At 49.2% G+C, this 14,099-nt stretch overlaps 1 long non-coding RNA gene across 1 annotated transcript; it reads left to right on the top strand.

The window, feature by feature from the left end:
- Nucleotides 1-495: 495 nt before the first annotated feature.
- LOC133227112 (uncharacterized) lies at nt 496-14,006 on the top strand. Its single transcript, XR_009729726.1, has 3 exons — nt 496-1,150; nt 1,633-1,692; nt 13,819-14,006. It is a non-coding gene; the product is annotated as an uncharacterized LOC133227112 (long non-coding RNA).
- The last annotated feature ends 93 nt before the right edge of the window (nt 14,007-14,099 follow it).

Raw genomic sequence — 14,099 nt, 5'->3', positions numbered from 1 at the left:
CTTTCCCTGTGCCTCTTTCATCCAGAACTGCTCTGAATCCTGTGCGTTTAGATGCTATTCGCCTGTCAGCTTAATATCCACCCTGGGGTTTTGGATCATCCTCTGAAAAGCCTTCCTTCCAACCTCCCCTCCATCAAAGTGTGAGTCCACAACATGGACCTCAGACCATTCATCTGCCCCGAACTGTGATGGCTCTCTAGTGCCCAGACCACATTTTCTAACCTTTATTGGGTTGCTATTTTTTAGTCACTAAGTCGTGTCTGACTCTTTGCGACCCCATGGACTGTAGCCCACCAGACTCCTCTGTCTATGGGATTCTCCAGGCAAGAATACTGGGGTGGGTTCCCATTTCCTTCTCCAGGGGATGTTCCCAAACCAGGGATCAAACAGTGTCTCCTGCATTGGTAGGCAGATTCTTTATCTCTGAGCCACCAGGGAAGCTTTTATTGGGTTAAGGACCCTTTTTTTTTTTTTTTTTTTAAAGCTGATGAAATCTGTGGGTAAGGTAGATCTTTCTAGAAAAATCTATATTTTGTGTTTTGATGTACATTTCAAGATTATGAACCCTCCGGAGTCCATTTACTACATATTGCGCCCGCCTTTCATCAATTCAGGTTAGACCTTCATACAGAGAATACGTTCTGAACTTAGCGTGGCATTCAGTGCCTTCCAGACTGAACCCTACCTGCCTTTCTAATCGAAGCTTCTGCCTCGTGCAGTCCTGGTTGGTTTATGTCTGATTCCCCATCAAGCCCCGAGTTTCCCTGAGAGGAGAGAGCGTGCCTTTTAATTTTTCCTTGTTACATCTCCCCAGACAGAATGACAGTTTCCCAGGGGCAACAATCAGAACACTTAGTACAAGATCAACTCTTAGTTCACTGCTAGATTTTTTAAAAATTATCTTATTATGGTAAGTATGCTTAATATTTAACATGAGATTTACCCTGTTAACAGATTTTAAAGTGTTCAATGCAGTATTATTGACAACAGACACAGTGTTGTACAGCAGATCTCTAGAATTTATTCATCTTTCCTAATTTAAGCTTTATGCTGGTTGATTAGTAATTTTCCATTTCTCTTTGCCTCCAGCCCTTGGCAATCACTGTTCCATTCTTTGATTCTGAAAGTCTGACTACCTTGGAAACGTCGTGTAAGTGGAATCACACAGCATTTGTCTTTCTGCGATAGGTTTATTTTATTTAGCATAATATCCTCAAGGTTCACCCACGTTTTCACTCATTGCAGAAGTCCCTTCTGGTTTTAAGGCTGAATTCTACTCCAGTGTGTGCCTTTACCACATTTTCTGTACCCATTCGTTGTCAATGGACATTTAAGTTGTTCCCACATCTTGACTATTATGAATAGTCTTGCAATGAGCAACTAGATTTATTAATTTCTAGCAGCAAAAGGATTTTAGGGTGACATGCCAAGCCAGTATGATTCAATGTCATATGCCCCCAATCTGTATCTGCAGAGAGCTCTGATTTCAAAACTTTCCAGTTGTCGTGGACACCACAGGGACAGGGACTGCTCAAACACTGTGCCATGATTTTGGTTTAGAAAATACAGGTCTCCACTGGGGAACTTTTTACTGCCTTGGCCAATACTAATATCAGGAATCGTTTTCGGCAGCTGGAGCCCTTTGGGACGCTGGAGAAACTTAAAGAACTGGCTCCGCTGGTGGATTCTCAGGTGAGTTTATTGATTTCATATTGCAGCTCTCGGCTCCACCCCCACCCACAGAGCAAGCCAGAACAAGACATAGGAATGTCTCCTCTGTTGCTCCAAAATGGGCTTTCTCAGGAGATCTCCTGAGAGTCTCAGGAGAGGTGCAATTTCCTCTTGCCCTCTTTGGCCCCATTTAAAAATTCCCTCCCCCACCCCCACCTCCCATGGGCGAGGGACATTTCGTATCACACGGTAGGAAGTAGAAAGAAGACAATGGGAGTCCATAGCAGTCCAAGACCTCTGGGGACCAGGGCTCTGTCTGGTTTGACACTGTATTTCCAGGGCTACAGCAGTGCCTGGCACGTAGTGAGGCCTCAAATTATACTTGTTGAATGAATAGATGGGAAAACAGGAGAAGTCAGTGGTCTTGGCTTCTAATCTGTAAGTGTTTGTCTCCAGAACCTCTGTGCTTTCTCTGTGGGCCCTTGGTGTCTTGTGATTTCACCCAACAATCAGCCCTAGAGGATCTGGGTCCCGCTAGGCCTGTCAGGACCAATGAGATGACCTCAGATCTCTCTCATATGCAGCAAACCCATCGTTGATAAGTCAGAGCCCTCCTCGTGTGCAGGGGCCTTACATGATGGTATCGGTGTGCTACGGTTGGGGTTATCAGTTAATATTAGTTTCTACCTCATGATCCATAATGGCCACTCAAGCTCCAGCCATCATGTTTTATTCCAGCCTATAGAGGGGAGAAACGAGGACTGAAGAAGGATGTGCTCCTCTTTTAAAGAGACTTTCCAGAAGTTGTCTATGATACTTCTCCTTACATCCCACTGGCCGGAACGTAGTCACGTGGTCCCAGCAGATTTCGAGGGAGGAGTTCTTTATCTTTCAGGTGGCCGGGTAGCCGACCAGCTAAATATCAAGGGTTCTATCACAAAGGAAGGAGTGGGGCGCGCACTGCGGGCACTGTTGGCGTGCTTGAGGAGGTGGTTTGGCCTGGGAGGTCTGGCCTTGCAAACCAGAGGGCTTTCTCTCTGCGCCCATTCTCTGCTCTCGTCTGGAGTGGTGGACTCCAGCCCAGTCCCGCGTGAGGGTGCAGGCGTCCACAGCGGTCAGAAAGCATGGCCGCTGGGAGGCAGATGGCCACAGGCTCAAATAGGCCTGCAGGCCTCTCTGTTCCTCCCTTTATGAAGTGAGGAAAACAGTACCTATCGTGTACAATTACGGCGAGTGCTTCACTCCTTGGAAATCCCTGGGACAGACTTGTGGCCCATGAATGGTGCTTTTTTTGTTTTTTTTAAATTGTGGTTAAAAAAAATATACAATTCACCTTTTGGGCCATTTTTAGTGTATAGCACTACTATACTACTACTGCACGTTGTCGTGTAACAGATTTCTAGAACCTTCTCGTCTTGCAAAACTGAACCGCCCCAGCTATTAAAGATCAAGACCCCTGCTCCCTCTCCCTCCAGCCCATTCTATTCTCTAAGAATTCGGCTCCGTTAGACCCCTCGCATCAGTAGACTTGGACGTTATTTGTCTTTTGTCCCTGGATTACTTCAGCAGTGACCAGAGGCAAATAGTGGCCAAGTCTACTGATGTGAGCATGACGTCCTCAAATGTCATCCATGTTGTGGCATATGGCAGAATTTTCTTTTCTTTTTTCAGCTGAGTCACAGTGCATTGCATGGGTAAACTTCATTTTCTGTAGCCACATATTCTTGGTCCAAATGGATGTTTAGATTGCTTCTGCCTCTCAGCTGTTGTGATTGATGCTGCAAGATGGGTGCTTCTTGGAATTTCCCTGGCGGTCCAGTGGTTTGAGTTTCCATGCTTCCCATGCAGGGGGCATGGGTTCCATCCCTGGTCTGGGAATAAGATCCCACATGCCGCACGGTGCAGCCAAAAGCTAGACATACAAATAGCTACAAAAGAGAATGGTGCTTCTTATCAGAGACTAGTTAGCGTGAGGGACTAGTTCTCCCCTTTCTTTCAATACGTTTGGCGGGGAGCTTCATGGTTTGCTGGTTTTTTGTTTTCCGGGATGTAAATAATTGTTAGATGAAACATCTTAGGTGGAAACAAACCAGGTGGATGGATCTGGGAGTTCTGTAGATGTTGCATATCTAGAGGGACAGGGGACAGGGAAAGGGGACAGTTACAGAGCGCACATTCTCTTTAGGTGGCCCTTTTGAATAGATGGGACATCTGCAGTGCTGTCACACTGTTGAATCCCAGAGTCATGAACATTCCAGGCTCCAGACGTTTCTTTACAGGCAGGGTGCAGAACCATCACCCAGCTCCCACTGAAACCAGCCCTCCACGAGTCCTAAATCCCGACCTCAGGGACACAGGCCTAGAGCAGCAGGGAGGAGGAAGGACCATGCAATGCGAATGTGTGATTCCTTCCTTGAGAAATAACCCGTTAGGCAAAACCCTAGCTGATAATAACGACAAGAAGGATGCCTCAGGTTTCCTGCCTCCAGCGGTTTCCTCAGGAAACATAAAGGTAAGAATAATGTCGATGTCATTGTTTTAGGGAAAAAAGGATCTTTACCCAAATACGGACGTTGCCCACTTTGAATCAAAAGCGTTTATAGGCCTAGATGGAGTCTGCGGTATTCCCAAGGAGCTTCCTGGTAGCTGGAGTGAAAAGGCAACTACTCATGAACATGCTGCTGTTGACTGGGAAGCGCAGAGGGCACTCCTGGGGGAGGGGAGGACATGGCTCGCACTGGGCTCAGGAGAATGACAGCATCTGAATAAATGGACGAGGAGTTCCCTGGTGGCGTAGTCGATATGAGTCCACCTGCCGACGCCGGGGACACAGGTTCAATCCCCGGTCCAAGAGGATCCCACGTGCTGGGGAACAAACAAGCCCGTCCGTCACAACTACGGAGCCTGTGCCCAGGCCTGTGCTCTGCAGCGAGAGAAGCCACCGCTGTGAGGAGCCCGTGAGAACACTGCGACTACAGAGCAGCTCCTGCTCGCCACAGCTAGAGACGGCCCGCACGCAGCAACGCAGACCCAGCGCAGCCAAAAGTGTAAAAAGTAGAAACGGACAGGATTCAGAAAGGCGTTTCCCTTTTGTTTCGTTTCAGCCAATAGGTACTGAGTGCCCGCTTGGTAGGTGCCAGGCTCCCTGCTTGAAGCTGAGGCTAATGACAAAAAGACACGGTCCCTGCCCTCCAGGGGTTTTTCAAAATTATCTAGGCAAGGAGAGCAGCTTTTTCTTTTTTTCAATATTCATTTTATTTTTCTTTTTTTTAAAAAAATTAATGTATTTATTTTAATTGGAGGCTAATTACTTTACAATATTGTAGTAGTTTTTGCCATACATTGACTTGAATCAGCTATGGGTGTACATGTATCCCACATCCTGAACCCCTCTCCCACCTCCCTCCCCATCCCATCCCTCAGGGTCATCCTGGTGCACCAGCCCTGAGCGCCCTGTCTCATGCATCAGACCTGGAGCAGCTTTTTCTAATGAGGACCACACTTCCCTGGTCCTCACGCTGTGAAGGGGCACAGAGTCATCTCCAGAGGACCCAGTCCCCACGAGGCAGGGCTGGATGAGCAGGGGTGGGGCCCGGGGCTGACCAACCCACTGTGGCCGAAGGGCAGGAGCTGGCCTTGCAGGTGATCCTGGAGCCGGCCGTCAGGCACCCGTGTGTCTGGTGGCCCCAGATCCCCCCTCTCATCTCACCCTGTAACCAGGCATCTTCTGCTCGGCCCCTGACCCTTGGCCCCGGGGCTCCTGTTCATGTCCACGGTGGATCTCCTTGAGACTCTGGCCCTGAGGCTAGTTTAGGAGAGAAGAGGAGGACGAAGTCCCCGTGGGGTTTCCAGGAGGAACCCCTCAGCTGTGAGCAAGCCCTTCACACCTGAGACCTGAGCTGGGGAGTCCCCAGCCCAGAGGTGGGGCAGGCTGGGAGACGCACCGGGATCCCAGGCAAACTGCAGAGTCTGGTTTGAACGCAATGGAGCCTTCCCAGCTGGGGTGACCTTGAGCAAATCATTTCGTCGAGGCTCCTTTTCTTCATCCGCGAAGCGGGCAAAACAGTACCAGGGATGATTGCAAAGCTTCAGGGAAATGCTGAAATGGAAGCCCGGTGTGGGGCAGGTGGGAAAATCCCCGCGTGAAGGGGGCTTAAGCAAGGGAGGGGAGTGGGGGATTCACGGGAGCCCCCTGGAGAGGAGAGGCGAGGAGGGCGTCAGCTGAGCCGGACCCTGCCCCTGACTCTGTGGAGCAGGTCTGCTTGGTCACCCAAGGAGAAACGGGGCGACGGGGGGCGGGGCCGGGCGGCCAGGCTGTCACCGCAGGATGATGGATGAGCCTGTTTCGGGCTTGTAATTAACATGGAGCAGCTCTGAGATCCTTCCGCTGGAGGAGTGCTCCCCGGGTGAACACTCCAGGGAGTGCCTGGGAGGCCCTCTTCAAGGGCTTGGAGCTGAGGCGGGGTGTAGAGTTGCAAGGAAATTCTGACACAGCCTTCCAGAGGTTTGTACGTGTGTGTGAATGCGAGTGAATGTGTATATTTGTGACCCAAATATTAGCGTTTTTAAAAAAATATTTAGTTATTTTCTTGGCTGCTTTGGGCCCTAGTTGCGGCATGTGGGATCTGGTTCCCTGACCAGGGACCGGACCTGGGGCCCCTGCTTTGGGAGCGTGGAGTCAGCCACTGGACACCAGGGGCTTCCCTCGTGACAGCGAATGCGTGTACGTGTGCGCGCATGCGCACGTTTGCATGTACTTGCACATACCTGGGCTTCCCTGGCAGCTCAGCTGGTAAAAACTCCACCTGTACTGCAGGAGACCCCGGTTCAATTCCTGGATCCGGAAGATCCGCTGGAAAAGGGATAGGCTACCCACTCCAGTATTCTGGACTGGAGAATTCCATGGACTCTATGGCCCATGGGGTCGCAAAGAGTCGGACATGACTGAGCGACTTTCATATCTATGGGCTCTCCAGGTGGTGCTGGTAGTAAAGAACCCGCCTGCCAATGCAGAAGACGTAAGAGACGCAGGTTCGATCCCTGCGTGGGGAAGATCCCCTGGAGGAGGGCGTGGCAACCCATTCCAGGACTCTTGCCTGGAGAATCCCATGGACAAGGGAGTCTTGCAGCCTGAAGTTGGACGCGACTGAGCAACTTAGCGTGCACAGCAGGCACACGTATCTATATGAGTGTACGCGTGTGCTAGGTTGCTAATCAAGACATGGTTAAATATACAATGAGAGGAATATGTAAAATGTAGATTTTTGTCCGGGTCACTTAAAGAGGACTTGCAGTTTGAACAATTCTCTTGGCAGGTAGGTAGCCCGGGTCCCCAGGGAGGAAATAATGGCTTGTCCTCGCCCCATCCAGGGCAGGTCGGGATGGAAGAGGTGTCCCAATTTGCTTAAAAGCTTTTTTCTGGGAGAAGGGGAATTCATATTTCCCCAACATTTCTTCTCAAAATTCAAGATGGTGGAGATCTCCCTGGTAGTCCATGGCGAAGACTCCGTGCTCCCAATGCAGGGGCCCGAGTTCGATCCCCGGTCAGGGAACTAGATCCCACGTGCCACAGCTAAGACCCTCTGCAGCCAAATACATATATTTTTTCAAAAGTCGAGATCGTGGAGAGATTTTGGTAATGGGTGAGTACAATTTCAAACAAGTCTTAGGACAAAGAATACGTAAGGTCGTTACAAAAAAAATTACCTTGAGAAAAATGGAATCTAGGTTACTAAGCACTGGGGTCTACTTCCAACTCTGCTATGCGCCAGTTTAGAGGCCTTGAGGGGCTGGATTAATTACTCTCTAAGGCTCCATTTTCCATTGGCAAAAAGAGGATAATAATGATATGAATTCTTGAGAGTCCCTCGGACTGCAAGGAGATCAAACCAATCAATCCTAAAGGAAGTCATCCCTGAATATTCATTGGAAATACTGATGCTGAAGCTGAAGCTCCAACACTATGGCCACCTGATGAAAACAGCTGATCATCTGAAAAGACCCTGATGCTGGGAAAGATTGAGGGCAGATGGAGAGGGGATGGCAGAGGCTGAGATGGCTAGATAGTATCACCGACTCCATGGACATGAATTTGGGCAAATTCCAGGACCTAGTGAAGGACAGGGAAGCCTGGCGGGCTGCAGTCCATGGGGTGGCAAAGAGTCAGACACGACTGAAGTGACTGAACAACACGGTGGTGTGGGGCCATCATATTTTATTCAAATTCGAAAAGCAGCAAATCTCCTTAAATGAAAAAAATCAAGGTTGCATGATTTCAGGATTGGTATGCTGAGTGGTTTCCCGACTGTTTACAGCTTTGGCCACCTAGCAGCGTCCTTTGAGTTGGCAAAGTAACTAACCTCCGTTACGTTTCCATCGTTAACCACACTGCTGCTTATGTGTATCGTAACCTCCGACAGTGACATTACTGACAAGTGTGCTGTTATTCCAATATTCAACTTTATCATTAAAAACATTTTCTGTATCCTAGAATGACGTTACCTTAGAGTCATTAAGTGGCTGTGTTCGTGCCAAAAAACACTCTCCAAAATCAATAGCTTTGTAATGGAAGTTAGATATGATAAAAAAAAAAAACACTATGAAAAAGCCCAAGTAACTGTCATAACATGCCAAGAAGTTAATTTAGGAGTGCCTGCTCAGTGAAACACGAGATTTTTAGTGTTTAGTAAATGCAAAATAGCGCAAATACAGAAGTGGTTGAAGATCCCTCTCCCTGTTGCCGTTTTTGTCGCTTGGTCACTAAGTCATGTCCGACTGTTCGCGGCCCCACGGACTGCAGCACACCAGGCTCCTCTGTCCTCCACTCTCTCCCAGAGTTTGCTCAAATTCATGCCCACTGAGTCGATGATGCCATCCAGCCATCTCGTCCTCTGTCGTCCCCTTCTCCTGCCCTCAATCTTTTCCAGCATCAGGGTCTTTTCTAATGAGTCAGCTCTTAGCATCAGGTGGCCAAAGTATTGGAGCTTCAGTTTCAGCATCAGTCCTTCCAATGAATATTCAGGGTTGATTTTCTTTAGTTTTTTTTCCACTTTATTTATTTTTTAATTGAAGGATAAATGCTTTACAGAATTTTGTGGCTTTCTGTGAATCATCAACAAGAATCAGCTGTATTTACACCCACGTCCCCTCCCTCCCGAACCTCCTTCCCATCTCACTCACCATCCCAACCTTCTAGATTGTCACAGAGCCCATGTTTGAGTTCCCTGAGTCTTACAGCAAATTCCCATTGGCCATCTATTTTACATATGGCATTGCAAATTTCCATGATACTCTCTGTATACATCTCACTCTCCATTTCCTTTGGGATTGACTGGTTTGGTCTTGCTGTGCGAGGGTCTCTCAAGAGTCTCCTGCAGGACCACAGTCGGAAAGCGTCAGTTCTTTGCACTCAGCCTTCTTTATGGCCCAGCTCTCACAACTGTACACAAGTACTGGAAAAACCACGGCTTGAAAGACGGACCTTTGTCAGCAAGGTGATTTCTCTGCTTTTTAATGTGCTGTCTTTCATGATTATTCTTCTGGAAAATACAGTGTCAAATTATGTAAGTCAAATTATCCAGTGTCTTTGGTAACATATTTTTTTCATAAGGTGTGATCTCCTTTTAAAAGAAATTATGCAACCTACGAAAATTTCTCAGTTTGGTAAATGCTCAGTGCCTGTTTAGGTGGTTTTCATTGCTACTGTGGTTCTCGATCCTAGCCCTAAGGGTTTATGGGGACCAAGCAAATTCTCACACAGCATGTGGCTTAGATCAGGAAGTCTTCTGGAATCCAGGCAGAACCTAAAGAACCACTGTTTTGAAAGCAGTGGCTGAATGAGTATAAACTGTTAATTTTGGAATCAAAGTGTAAATCCCCACATCGGGGATTTAGGGCTTCCCTGGTGGCTCCGCTGGTAAATAATCCACCTGTAACACGGGAGGCCTGGGTTCAGACCCTGGGTTGGGAAGATCCCCTGGAGAAGGAAACAGCTACACACCCCAGTATTCTGGCCTGGAGAATCCCATGGGCTGTATAGTCCACCGGGCGGAAAAGAGTTGGACACGACTGAGCGACCTTCACTTTCGCTTTCGGCTGCTTCAGAATCTTGGAACAGGTACTTCCCTGGTCGAGTGGCTAAGCCTCCTTCCTCCCAGTGCAGGAAGTTTGAGTTCAGTCTCTGGTCAGGGAAGTAGATCCCACATGCTACAACTAAGACCTGGTACAGCCAAATAAATAAATATATAAAAGTATTTTTTAAAAAAATCTGGAAGAGATCATGTGTCCAAGAGGCTACACAGGACCAAGTTTCAACAGTGACACCACACGGCAGTAAGGACTCACTGCAGCGCAACTCGAACCACTTCAGGATTTTTTCTCAGAATAGGTTCAGTTCAGTTTAGACGCTCAGTCATGTCTGACTCTTTGAGACCCCGTGGACTGCAGCATGCCAGGCCTCCCTGTCCATCACCACCTCCCGGAGCTTGCTCAAACTCACGTCCATCACATCCGTGCCATTCACCACACACACACCAGGACTGGGTCTCTGGGGATGGGTAGCAGACCCCCGGAAATCTGCCTCTGCCAGGGTGGGACAGCGGGGCAGGTCAAGAGGGCGAGGGTCTCAGATATGTGTGTCTATGAGTGTGTGGCCTTCTGTCTTTCTCAAAAGTGACACTAGCCAAATGGAAGAGCTGGGGGTTAAGGATGCCAGTCACAGAGATAGCAGAAAAGGAAGAATGAATTATACACAAGCAACATGACACCTCATGTAAACCTAATAAGTTGTTTCTAATATCATAATGATACAGACAAAAAGTTCTTGATGCCTTCAGGAAAAATGTCAGCGTAGCAAGTTTCTGCGGCAATTCGCTAATACTTTCTGTACATACATGCTAAGTCCGCTGTGGTCGATTAGAAAGGTGGTTACCATCATTCTTGCTTCCTTAAAGGCATGCCTTTAGCAAAAAGACTCTGCAGGTCTTTTCTTTAGAAGTGGACACGTTTGTTGAATTCCCTGGCGGTCCAGTGGTTGGGACTCTGAGTTTTCACTGCTCAGGGCCTGGGTTCAATCCCTGGTTAGGGAACTAAGATCACGCAAGTTGTGAGGCATGGCTGAAAAAAAAATGTGGACAGCTTTTCCTGACTCTTTGAACCTAAGCTGGACCGGTAACTTGGTTTGGCCAACAGAACGAGGCATCAGTGATGTGATGTTACTTCCTGGCTTCAGACTCGAGAGACTTTGCTTGTCTCCATCAATTTCTTAGACCCCTGCAACCTCCGTTTGAACAGGACCAGACTAGCCTCCTAGTCTCCTCCTAGAAGAGAGAGACCCGTTGGAACAGAGTCCGTGAGCCAATTCGTTTCAGCCAAGGTCCCAGCCGTATGGAAGAGACTGTACAAGCCCAAAGCCAAACCTTCAAACCCGCCAGCTAACCCCCCAGCTGACTGCAGCAGGCAGCTAACCAAGGCCACCCGGACCTGCGGGGCCCTCATGGACTCACTTACTCACCAGCTAAGTAAATGTTAATCATATTAAACCAAACCCCCCAAACTGACACATGCCCTCTTATAAGAAAATCCTCAGAACTGAGACTATTTAAATTCCCTTCACTCTCAGACGTTCTACTCTGTCTAGATGTATAACAGTCTCTTCTTTCCCCCTACCTGGATGTGGTGATTCATTCATTCAATCATTCATTCACTCAATAGTTTTTTTCTTTTTTGTCTTTTTTTTAAGGGTAAAGCACTTTGATAGGCATGGTGGGGACATGGTGTAGGACATAAACAGAGAGATCTGATTTATGGTCTCGTTTGGGCAAAAAGGAGATAAGCCTGGCCAAGGAAGCCACCTGTTCAGACAACCCTGAATCAATTTACAGACGTGTGGTCTCAGGGCTTCCCAAATGGCTCAGTGGCAAAGAAAGCACCTTCCAATACGGGAGACGTGGGTTCCATCCCTGGGTCGGGAAGATCCCCTGGAGGAGGGCACAGCAGCCCACTCCAGTCCTCTTGCCTGGAGAATGCCATGGACAGAGGAGCCTGGCGGGCTGCAGTTCATGGGGTTGCAAAGAGCTGGACACGACTTAGCCACTGAGCACACACAGTCTTTGGATAGTTGCTTAATCTTTCTGAGTTTCTGCTTCCTTGTCTCACAAATGGAAGAAATACCTGACTCTCAGCATGGTGGGGAGGATCAAAAGCTCTGTAAAGCTCTGTGCCCGTGGGTCAGGACCACCTTTTCCTTCAGATTTGGGGTTGGCACTCAACACCGTATTCATCGCATCAGAGTCTCCCCAAAGAGGGGTGAATCTTCTGACATTTGGGAGGTGACTGCTTTCAACAGTTCCTCATGGAAGACTCAGTGCAAAGCCAGCCCCCTTGATGGAAATTTGGCGTCTTCCCAGGAGGCCAAGGAAACAGGAAGAGAAGGGCCCGCAGAGATCACTCTGTACACGGAGCGGGATGAGTGTCTCCCCGCACCCACCGCACTGCCGGTCACGTCTGGATGACTCTTGACTGTTAGCCTTGGTTGGAAGACTGAGCTGCAAGGAAGGCTCTGTCTGGGGACCTGGCCTCTGAGGTTTTGCCCCCAAAACAATCCACACGGGGAGCTGGGTCCAGAAGCACAGGCTGAGACGGGGAAGCAAGCAAAAGTGGATGAATGACAGGGAAGGGTTAAGCCATGAGCACCCGCCATGTCTTCTATTTCCCCCTCTCAGAACCCGCCCGACAGAAACCAGAACACCTCTCAGAAACCAGAACGTGTGTGACCTAGAAGCAGCACACGGGAAGCTTGACCTCCCCGAAGGGCCAGGGGCTGAGTCCGTGCTTCCCCTGCAGGGTGTGGGGCGGGGGGGTGTGGGTTCGATCCCTCGTCGGGGAATTAATATCCCACACGCCACATGGTGCAGTTAAAACACAGGAAACTGGTACCTCCGATCCTGCCTTTCAGCCCTGAGCGTGGCACCCCAGCCCAGGACACAGAGAAGGAGACCAGCCTAACTCCGTGGGGGAGGCAGGGTAAGTGGGAGGGGTCAAGGACGACCAGGCCTGCAGCTGAAGGGCTAAAGTCAGAAATTAATGGGCATGTTTAAACTGACAACGCTGTAACAAGGAGAGGAGAAGAGGCCACAGGAGAGACGTGGTGGGCTGGGGGTGGGAATGGGAGGGATGGAGAAACATAAATAGAGACAGGAGATGGAGACAAAATGATGGGATGAGAGCCAAGCAGAATGGGAAAGAGGGAAAGAGAAGGGCTCAGAGTTGGAGCATCCGTGAGTCTAGCGGTACAAGCTGGAAATGGGGACAACGTGTTGAGAGATGTCTTCGGAGACTAAAAAAAAATGCTCTGTGTTAGAAGTCTATCTTCCTTATCTGTCTCCCCCATCAAGGTGTAGATCTTAAAGGCGGGCCTTAGGTTCACGTCATCTTTGTCTCCTCTGCACTTAGCACAGTGCCAGACACATGCTGGGTGCTCAGTAAATTGGTTGAGCAAAGGAACTATGAAGAAAAGGCAGGATTCGGAGATAGAAGGCGAGGGACATAGAAGAGAGTGGCTAAGAGCTCAGACTTCGGTCATAAGGATGTACTTTGCAATCCCAGGACTGGCACCTAAACTGCAGGATTCTGGGCAAGACTTAGCCTCTTCAAGTTTAGAGTTTACCATATACAGTTGTGAGGATTGATGTCTGCAACCTGCCTGCCAGTGCAGGAGACACAGGAGACGAGGGTTTGATCCCTGGGTTGGAAAGATCCCCTGGAGGACGAAACGGCAGCCCACTCCAGGGCTCTTGCCTGGGAAATGCCGTGGGCAGAGGAGCCTGGCGGGCTACGTCCACGGGGTCACCACTAAGCGTGCAGAGCTCTCAGCGGACGTGTCAGTTCTCAACAACGTGAGCTACTGTTATTACTGTTGTTGCAAACAAATGAACAAGATACAGGCTGTGATAAATAGATCGCATTGGAAGCGCTCAGTGAGTGGCTCCGCCCTTCCACTCTGTAGCGCTTTCCCACTCTGCTTCTAGGTCTGGCCATGTGCCTTGCTTTGGCCAACAGGACTATGGTAGACTTGATGCAAGCCGAGCCGCAGAGTGTGGAAAGGACTGCCTGTCTCTGACTCTTCACTTGGAAACTGTGCCACCGCAGGTGAGCGTTGCTGGAAGGATCCAGGAGATGGATGTGCGGAGGAGAGCCAAGGTGGTCCAGCTGAGGCCACTGTAGGTCAGTCACCCCCGGTCACCCCATCCTACAGACGTATGCGCGAGCACAGGGAAGGTCTGCCTGGCCCAGCCCAGATCGGTGAGTTCAGCCCTAACCCCCGGACTTCTGTGAAATAATAAACGGTTGCTATTCTAAGCCATTAAGTTTGGAGTGACTTGTTACACGGCAGCAGCTAGCTGATACAGGGGCCATGGAGGCCCTCGTCC

The sequence above is a fragment of the Bos javanicus genome, chromosome 15, assembly GCF_032452875.1.
Source record: "Bos javanicus breed banteng chromosome 15, ARS-OSU_banteng_1.0, whole genome shotgun sequence".
NCBI classification, from domain to species: domain Eukaryota; kingdom Metazoa; phylum Chordata; class Mammalia; order Artiodactyla; family Bovidae; genus Bos; species Bos javanicus.
This window is presented reverse-complemented; position numbering and strand designations above follow the sequence as displayed.